Below are 10,752 nucleotides of genomic sequence, written 5' to 3' on the forward strand. Positions count from 1 at the left end.
TCCAGAAGAAACTTAGGCTCAGAAATTGTATCATCTTGGTAGAAAGATAGATGATAGATAATTTGTTATTGTTGTTGTTGTTGTTGTTGTTGTTGCTAGCATGATGACTAGTGACTAAAACTTCTTCAGTTTAGCTTTACTAAAGCTGTGAATCTGTAACCAAGATAAAAAAGCATGAAAGAGACATAATTCTAGCGGTTACACTGTGTCATATGAAAGAGAATAGCTCTTGCCATGATTCAGTTAAAAATAACAAAGAGCTTCCAAGACAAGAGCAAATACATTTCTTCAGGTCAAGTATAAAATAGAGATTGTGCTTATGCTGTGGATGACTCCAGGCTCTGCAATTTGAGGAGAAGTGATCAGGCCCAAATTATCCATAGAAAAGGTAATTACTTGTGTGAGAGAAGCCTGGGAAGACATGGAGAATGTGTGAATAAAGGAGGACGCAGAAGAGAACTGGAGAGGTCCTCACATCCAGTGTTAGCTAGAAACACATAAAGCATGGATATGATGGGGAGATTTTCCGTGGAAGATAAAAGACCAGAGCAGAGAGATAGGTCAGTCTTTGCTGAGAAATGTCAGCAGCAGTGTGCCTGAGGGCTAGGTGCCAACAGGGTTCACTTTATGCTCTCACAAACCATCTGAAGGAGATGATGCATTTTTATACTGTGCACACACACATGCACAAGGTTTCAGACATGTAAAAGACATGTCTGTCCTATCTCTGTGTCTATTCCTCAGGTGACTTCTGCGTGTTATTTCAAAGTGCCCACATCTAATAATATATGGTCACATATGTATTAATACATATGTACTTTTTATTAAAAAAAATTGGTTTGCATACACTAATTTGTTTATAATGTGTTTCATTCATGTACATTATTTTGGTGTTTATTTTTTTTCCGCTCCTTCCTTCCACCCACCAAGCTCTGTGATTCCTGATTTCCTCCCCTCTGAGCCCCAGTGCCCCTATCTCTTCCTCCCTCCTTGGATATCCATACACATCTTACTGGATATGTACATATTTTTAAACGAGTATCTCCTCATGCTTTCAGCACTGTAGATTATTCAAAGAAATCCTCCCCTGCAGTGAAGTCCCACTCCGAGTAAGTACAAATGCTGGAGTCCATCCATTCACGGCTGCCCACAGTCTCTGAGTTTCTGTGGAAGTGGACAGGTTCACTTTGAAATTTACTAAAAATCAGTTTAGGAAATGGTGTTATTGGAAATCATTTAAGGCCTTAAAGACAGCGTGGCTATTTGAATTCTGAGGAGAGGAGATACCTGCTTCACCGCCCTGTTGCTGATAACTTAATTGCATTAGATTATAATTACATTTCATTCACATTTCATTCACATTGAAAACAATATTTTGAAGCTAAAGCATCAGACAACTCTCTGCTTGAGTTCATTCTGCAGCATGCAGTGAGGACTTTTATTGTGCATCACATTGCTCCATTCTCCCAGCCTCCTTGCCTGCATGATGCAATACACAGAACCAATGCCTTGAAGACGACCCAAAAGTCCTTGGGCCTGGGAGATGATGCAAAAGAAAGGCTTGGCAATTCTTTTCCCAACCCAGGCAGTCAAAGCCCCTGGAGATCCCAACGGCCTGACCCTGCTGTGCATGCAGTCAACCCCAGAGAACAGTAACAGCAATAACAGGAAACTGAAGTCCCCTGCAGTCAGACATAAAGATGTACTGGTTTGTCCCATCACACCAGAAAACTCTGGTCCAGAAAGGGTGTCTCCCCACCAAGTTCTTTGTCCAGAAAATATTCCCTTTCAGTCTTGTAAATGTTAAGCTAATATTCTCCGGCACTCGTAAAGAGAAATGAGTGGGTCAGGCTCAACTAGCTTTCTACCACATATGAGGGGGGGTTGGCTTAGATGTTCCTGGCCTATTGAACTCATGATTGCAGCCCCATGAGGGATCCTCAGTAAAACTGGACACAACCTTGCTTGCTGAAAGTGAGGAGGACTTGAAACACTTGTTGCAGAAGATCAAAGAATGTGGATTGCACCTCAATGTCAAGAAAACAAAGATTTTGACTACTAGACAGATAGGCAACATCATGATAGATGGAGAAAAGATTGAAGCTGTCAATGACTTCATGTCACTTGGACCTACAATTTACACCCTTGGTACCAGCAGTCAGGCAATAAGGAGATACATTACACTGGGAAATCTGCTCCTAGGGACTTCTCCAAATTATTGAGAAGTAATGATGTCAGTTTGAGGACTAAGGTGTATCTGGTTCAGGTCATGATCTTACCGATCACTTGCTACGCACCTGAGAGATGTACAATGAGTAAGGATGACAGAAGAATTGATGCCTTTGAGCTATGGTCCTGGAAAAGAGGGCTGCACATCCATGGACTTCCAAAAGAACAAACAAATATGCATTGAAGAAGGTGTAGCTAGAGTGCTCTTTGGTGGCAAAGATGATAAGGCTTTACATACTATAGGCATGTTGCTAGGAGGATCTATTCCTTGGAGAGAGACATAAAGGCAAAAGAAAGGAAGACCTTCAACAATGACTGGCACAACAAGCTCAAATGCATCAGAAACTGTGAGGATGGCCGAAGACAAGACAAGGCACAGATCTGTTTTCCAAAGGGTCTATGGGTCATACTTGACTTGATGACACCTAATAAGAACAACATTTTCTTGTTTTGTTCTGATGACTGCCTCACATGAGCATTATCAAGTGATCTGAGACTTCCATTCTCCTCAAGGTTAGCCACAATTTGTTGTGATCTACACAGTCAAATGCATTTGCATAGTCAATGAAACACAGATAGGCATTCCTCTGGTACTCTCTGCTTTCAGTTAAGATCTACCTGATATTGACTATAACATTCCCTAGTGCCCCTTTTTGTTCTAAGTCCAGCTTGTACATCTGGCAGTTGTTTGTGGCTGTGCTGTTCCAATCATTTTTGGATTATTTTCAGCAGGATCTTGCTTGCTTGTGATATTAGTGGTATTGTTCAATAATTTCCACACTCTATAGGATCACCGTTTTCTGGAATGGGAATAAATATGGACCTCTTCCAGTCAGTAGTCCAGGTAGTTTTGCTCCAGATTTGTTGGCACAACCTGGTGAGCACATCCAGGGTAGCATCTGTTTGTTTAAATATATCAATTGGTATTCTGCCAATTCCTTGGGTTTTGTTTTATTGCCAAGTCCTTCAGAGTAGTTTAAACTTCCTCCTTTATCACCATTATCTCTTGATCATATGTTGTTTCACTCAATTCTTTTTGGTACAGTGACTCTGTATACTCCTTTGTGGGAAGCCATACTTCACAATACATATTTGTAATAAACCACATGCTACTTCAGGTTACAGGGATGCATGGTATAAACTGGAATCCACCCTGAAGCAATAAGACAATCCTTAAATGTTTATGGGGTAGACACTAAGGCAATACTTAAGCATTTACAGGATTCTTGCATTGTATTTGCTAACCCCTCCCTCCTGAGTCAAGCAGAAGGTTTTCAGTAGCTTCATTTGCATTGAATTCTCTTGGTGATTTGCTCCCCCGAAATTTTCAATAAAGACACAGGGAAGCTAAGGTCAGTGCTTCAGTTGTTTCAGAACTGTTTGCCTCCTGCTTTACCTGTTTTCTCCTACATTCTTGGTGTTCTGTCTCATTATTCATACTTATTAATATACTTTACCTTCGGTCTGCAACATTCTGGCATCAAAACATGGAGCAGGGTGGTGTGGTCTCTCTCTCTCTCTCTCTGCTTTTCATGCAGACACCAGGAAACCAAAAGGGTAAGTGAGATTTTCGGGAAAATTAAAGGCAGGATCATGACGAAATCCTGAAACCCTGAATTTTGCTAGAAATTTAGGGGTAGAAGTAGAAAATATTATATGAGGTTTTTCTTCACCTTGTGAAGGAGAAATTCATGAGACAAGGAGGGGGGGAAGGAAATTAGTTTCATGGGGCTTTTTCCCACCCTTTGTCTGAAATAAACTGCATAAAAAGTCAGAAGTAGAAGTGAAAAAAACAGCCCATCCTCAGTGTATTACATTAATTAAAGAATTACTTAAGAGCTCAGAGGAAAAAGTAAGAGGAAGGTAATTTTTGCAGTTGTTTCAGTATGTGCAGAAACACTGTCACTGGTTTAAACTAGTAAATAAAGCACAGTTAAATTTAAAAACTTGGTAAAATGTTGTGCAAGCTTTATGAAAAATACATCAAAAAAGAGAACAGACTCCTATAAATTTTTGGCCTCTAAGGGCTTTGAAAAGAATAGTAAAATAGTCTGTGCAAGATTGTACTCATAATCCAAAAAATTTGCAAAGAAAGATGGCTGAATCTTTGCACAAATCTGAATCAAGTGATATTATATTAGAGGAGGTTAAAGCTGAAGGCAAGAAATGGCCTATGTCACTTTTAGAAAGAGCCTTAGGAAGACATAATCCTGAATTTTTTTTTCTCTTAATTGGCATGTGTTAACTCAAACAGTGCTCTTCCCAGAAAATTATTTACAATTTAAAACATGGTTTAGAAAAAGAAAAAAGAGAGAGAGATTCTAAGTCTCAACAGAGAAGCCTATAAGTGTTTGTGTTCATAGTTTTGTTTTTGCTTAAGTTTGCTGTTGTTTCTTTGTTTTGCTTTATTGTCTTATGTTTAATGTAATAATAGTTTTAAGTTCATACAATCTGACAGTTTCAGTAAAATAAGAAAAGCAAAAGATATAAGAATGAAACTAACTTGAGAGAAAACTCTTGATTTGGAAGATGAATTAAACAAAGATTATGTTATTGCAAGGTAAAAACTTTCCTTTGAATATAGTTACTGATTCACAATATGCTGAGTTTACTGTTAGAAATATAGAAAAAGTATATATTTCTTCTCAAAATACTAATATTAGTATGTTATTTACTATGTTACAAGTTTTATATCAACAAGAATCTCCTATATATATCACTCATATTTGAGCTCATTCTGGCCTTCCAGGACCAATGTCACAATTAAATGATAAAATAGATCAGTTATTGGTAGTAAATGTTAAAGTTAGTGAAGATTTTCATCTCCATACTCATTTAAATGTCAATGGAATGATGAAAAATTTGGAATTACACAGCAACAAGCTCAAGAAATTATATGTGAATGTTCTCAATGTGGTCCCATTAATGTACTACCTTATGAAAAAGGAGTCAATCTTAGAGGTGACAGACAAAATGTATTATGGCAAATGGATGTTACTCATATTCCATCATTTGGGAAATTACAATATGTTCACCATGCTATTGATACTTTTTCCAAGCTTTCAATAGGCCACTGCTTTGTCAGGAGAAAAATCAGAGTATGTAATTAAACATTTAATTGAAACTTTTAATGTGATGGGTCTTCCATCAAGTATTAAAACTGATAATGCTCCTGCTTATAATTCTAAGAAAACACAAGAATTTCTCAAAAAATGGAGCATTAATCATATTACTGGTATTCCATATAACCTGTAAGGACAGGCTATAATAGAAAGGGCTAATTTGACTTTATAAACTATTTTGAAAAAACAGAAGGGGGGGAGATAGGATATTATCTCCTCAAACTACTTTACAAAAAGCCTTACTTATTTTAAATTTTTTTTCTGTCAAACATTCTTCTAAGTGGTATAGCACTGGTCTGTCCATTTGCTGTGCAGAGGTAACTTGTGGTTGCTTTGATGCTAAACACTGTGACACTGATGTGCCAGATGTGATAATGGTTACCCATGGTGGACAGTGTTTGGTGCGGCTTCCCAATTAAAACAAGCTTGGAAGCAGAAGTGGCATCCACTTTTGAAATGGCTTGCCTATGAAAACTCTATGAACAGTGCACAGGCCTTTCATTCATAGGGTCGCTATGAGTCGTCTATGACTCGATGGCACACAACAACAACAACAACAATGAAAAGGGGAAAACTCCAGCTGAAAGACATTGGATATTACAATCATCTAAAGAATTAAACCAGCCTATATATTTTAGGCAACCTCTACCTAATGAATGAAAAAAGGGATTTATTACTAGGTGGGGTCGAGGATTTGCTTATATCTCTACTGGTTCAGAAACACTGTGAGTGCCCTCCATAAATGTGAAACCCTGAGATGAGTTGAAAGAGGTCATACTTAAACCAGGATGGTTTCCAGAATGGATAAGCAGAATGACAGCTATGAGGCTTATATTCCTAACACTCCCTTGTTAAAAGTAGTTCATTGGTTTTATACTCCTATTATTTATGATAATGACAGTAGTTTCCAGATCCCCATAAAAACAGGGGATTCCCTTCAATCTAATGAAGAAAGAATGACTTTCTAATTATACTTTAGGATGTTAGGTATTGATATCCTCCCCCCCCCCATGCACTGGATATGTAGCCTTTGCTCTAGACTCCTGTCATGACAAAAATACCTAATCACATATCCCTTTTAAACAGTTTTCTCCCTCATCTGTTTCAATGCAGTATACGTTGTTGAACCCATCTTTCTCAGTCTCTCCTCCATCCCAAGATCAGTCCTGTTTTACAACAGTGGCACCATGCAGTATTTGTCCTTTTGTGACTGAGATACTTCACTCAGCATAATGTCCTCCAGAGTCACCCATTTTGAATAATATTGCATGAGTTCCTTGTTTTTCAATGCAGCATAGTATTCCATTGTGTGACTATACCACAGCTTCTCTCTCCATTTGTTTCTTGATGGGCACTTAGGTTGTTTCCAACTCCTTGCTATTGTGAACAAAGCCCCAGTAAACATGGGTGAGCATATATCTGCTTGAATGGTGGTTATGGTCTCTTTAGGGTATATTCCCAGTAGTGGAATTGCTGGGTCAAATGATATCTCTATTTCCAACTTTTTGAGAAAGCGCCACACCACCTTCCACAGGGGTTGCACCATTTTACACTCCCACCAACAGTGAATAAGAGTTCTAGTCTCTCCACAACCCCGCCAGCATTTGTTTCTTGCTGTTCTGTTAGATTTTGCTATTCTTACTGGGGTGAGATGATATCTCATAGTTGTCTTGATTTGCATCTCTCTTAGAGATAGGGATTTCGAACATTTCTTCATGTGCTTGTTGGCCATCTGAATGTCTTCTTTGGTGAAGTATCTGTTTATATCCTGTGCCCATTTTTCTATTGGATTATTTACCTTTATCTTGTTGTGGTGTTCAAGTATTTTATAAATTCTGAGAATCCTGGTAATTTCATAGATGATATGTTAGACCCACGAAGTACCTCTTGAAAAAAAAGACATTTCAAATATGCAGGAACAAAGAGCGCTTTATTTTTCAGAATAGTTTTCTGCATGTGGAGGCTCCCGCCCTCAATGGAAATGTGGTGAGCGAGAGAGCCCTGAGTCCCCACACACAATTGTTTTTAAGGCCTTCCAGGGTGCTTCTGTCCAGGACAGGGAGATTGGGAACATGGTTGGTGGGCAGGGGATCAGTTATGTGGTTGGCTTTTGGTAGGTTAGCTACTTTGCGCACCTTTGCCCTCTCTGGGTCACATACACACTGTCTGTTCTTGCTTTTAGTTACGTAGGGCAAGTTAATTTTAAGCTTTGCAAGGACAGATGAAACTGTACCTGGTGAAACTGTGTTTGTTCTACACTTCCTAAGCTAAGAATTTTTATGGCTCGCTTCTGCCTTTGGAATTAATGGCTTCTTTTCAAAGTTGGGTTTGAGTCAGGCTCCAGGTGGGTGCCAGACACACAAAATAGGGTTTATGCTGTCCCCTCAGTATACTGAGATTACATGCAGATTCATTCTGCTTTTGACAAGCAATTGGATTATTTTCATAACATAGATAATCCACAAGGAATTTGAATCCTTCTGATTATATGGAGATTTTTGGAAGTATTTTTGTGAGCTTATTTTGCTTAAATTGTTTTGTCTGTTTGTGTATGAAGGACAGAAAGAACAAAAACAAGCAAGAATGAATCAAAGAAGAGAAGAAGCCGTACTCATCTAGATGACAACATAATTATGATAAAAACAAATGGGGGACATATGGCAAGTAAAATTTCACACTAAATATTTGTAATAAACCGAATGCTACTTCAGGTTATGAGGGATGCATGTTACAAGCTGGAATTCACTCTGAATCACTAAGGCACTCCTTAAATGTTTACAGGGGTAGACACTAAGGCAATCCTTAAGCATTTAAAGGATTCTTACATTGTATTTGCTAACCCCTCCCTCCTGAGTCAAGCAGAAGGTTTTTCAATAGAAAGAGCTTCTCTTCATTTGCATTGAATTCTCTTGGTGATTTGTTCTCTGGCAATTTTCAATAAAGACACAGGAAAGCTAAGGTCAGTGCTTCAGTTCGCTTCAGCACTTATTAATATACTTTACCCTCGGTCTGCAACACTCCTTACTCTTCTTTTTTTGGAAAAAAATATAATTTTAATTGTGATTTTCTTTTGATGCTTCCTGGGTCATTCAAAATCCTTCCCACAACATCCTTAAGTACTGCACCTTGAGGCTTCTATTTGTTCTTCAGTTCTTTAAGAAATACTGAGTGAGTTCATCCCTTTTGATTTTTACTTCAGCTCCTTTGCACATTTCATTATATTATTTTTCTTTGTCTTCCTGCACTGCCCTTTGAAATCTTCTGTTCAGCTCCTTAATTTCCTGATTTCTTCCCCTTCTTTTGGTTTCTCTGCACTCTTCTGCAATATTCAGAGTCTCTTCTGACATCGATCTTGGTTTTTCTTAGTCTTAGTCATCCCTAACGCTAGGGTATCCTGTTCCTCCACTGAAATAAATATTGGTGTTGGTTGTTGTTATGTGCCGTCAAGTAGCTTGCGACTCATAGCAACCCAATATACAACAGCCCTAAACCCTGTTCTGTCCTGTGCCAATCTCATTGTCTCCAATGCACCCAACTGATTACTTCAGTCACTGAATCAATCCACCTCATAGAGGGTCTTCCTCTCCTGCACTGTCCCTCCATCCTCCCAAGCATGACATCCCTCTCCAAGTACTGGTCCCTTCTTACAACATGCCTGAAGTATGTCAGAAAAAGCCTCAGAATCCTTGCCTCCAAGGAGCAGCCCAGTCTTACACCCTCTAGGCCAAATCTCTTTGTTCTCCTAGCAGTGCATATTCTATATATGTTCAATCCCTTCTTCTACATAATTGTTAGCTATACACTTAAGTTTCCCTCATTGTTGATATTAGAAAAAAAAATCTGGTTGAATTTTGTAATGTAAACGTAAAGAGAAATATGATCTTGAATAATAAAATTAAGAGTATTTGCCAAGTTTCAGGCTTTGTGGGCACTGTATAATGGTTTTGAAATGGATGGTTGATGAGACTGAGAGTCACTGGATTAGTCACAGTTGTCAAGAGTATTAATTACTGGCTGTGAAATCTTGGCCAGTGAAAGTTCATCTCAGTGCATCTTGCAAATATGATCAAAGTTTTTTTCAGTACTGATTTGATGATGCTTAACCACAGTGTGTGTAGAGGAAGTTTTTCATTAGACTTTATTCATGTGCACATTTGAAAAGAAAATGTCTTCTTGTACCATTACAATCCCTGATCTTCCCCCACCCCACTCTCTCTTTGCAGTCTGCTAGTTAACCCTGTCCACCAAAAATGGCATGTTGGGCATGTGACACAGGACATTGGCATTATTAATATTAGAACACCTCAGAGGTGAGGGCAGAGATGTGGATGCTGTAGAAGACGCTTTTAAAATAATAAAAGAGGACAAAACGTTTTAAAACTTATTTGAGAAGTGAAAAAAATTTACAGCTGACTGAAAACTTGGAGAAAAGATTAGACACTGAAGAAAGGAAAGGCCAGGCTCTGCTCTTTGTTTTGATTCAGGAAATCAATCTACTGTTTTGGTGTGCCCCAACTCCCCCACCCCGCCCCATGAGGTTTTTTGTTTTTGGGGTTTTTTTTAATGAACTAGCATCAATCCCTTGGATAATGAATAACAATACACCTGTCAGGACGCTGTCCCCTGCGTGGACGCCTCCTTAGGTGATCAGAACACTCCAGCGCTCCCTTCAGCTGTAGGGACACCTCTAGCCAGCTCGCAGAGGTGTGGTGCTAGGCGTGGCCCTTCCTGCCTCAGCGCTCGAATTTCAAGGACCACTGGGCGTCGCCCATAGCCATTGGGGGGGGGGGGGTGTCACCTATTTTGACACTCTTTGGATTCAGTTGCCTCCTCGCGCCAGAAGGTGGCACCCCAGGCCTCCGGGCAGGAAGGAGCAGAGGAGGAGAGAGAAGCGAAGGGTCGAGGTTAGATTCCCGGACCTAAGGCCAAGGCTTCCCGGATTCCCGGTGTCCCCAACTCCATCGTCTAAAAGAAAAAACCCCGAGCTTTTTAGTTCTTGGTGAGTTATATATTTGGGAGATTTTTAAGACTTCTCGACGTTTTTAACTACCGACCCGTCTCCCCGCTCCCGGGTCCCGGGAATTCGCACGAGAAGGCCAGTTGTCTGCTGGGTTTGGCGTGGGCGTGCACTTCTGGCACTAGAAGCCCGGAGTTGGGCCAGCATAGAGGACTGGAAGTTAGCCTGCATCTGCTTTGTCCCGGTGTCATGTTTGGCAGTTACTGGCTTTCTGCACTTGATGGCCAGCCTATGCTCTGAGAGTGATCTCCGCCTTTGTCTTTGCGCAGGCGTCTTCACCCCTGAATTTCCAGCCCGGAGGGCAGCCTGTGCCGGGCGGAGGGGCGCGATCCCAGCATAGCGAGCCCGACGCCGAGTTGTAACCGCGTGGAGCGGAGCAAGAAG

General features: G+C 40.0%; 1 pseudogene; it reads left to right on the forward strand.

Moving 5' to 3' along the window:
- LOC102847151 overlaps positions 1-10,260 on the forward strand; it is a 113,464-nt pseudogene extending 103,204 nt beyond the window's left edge.
- The last annotated feature ends 492 nt before the right edge of the window (positions 10,261-10,752 follow it).

Source organism: Elephantulus edwardii, unplaced genomic scaffold (genome assembly GCF_000299155.1).
Source record: "Elephantulus edwardii isolate Elephantulus edwardi_28Jun2011 unplaced genomic scaffold, EleEdw1.0 scaffold00241, whole genome shotgun sequence".
NCBI lineage: Eukaryota > Metazoa > Chordata > Mammalia > Macroscelidea > Macroscelididae > Elephantulus > Elephantulus edwardii.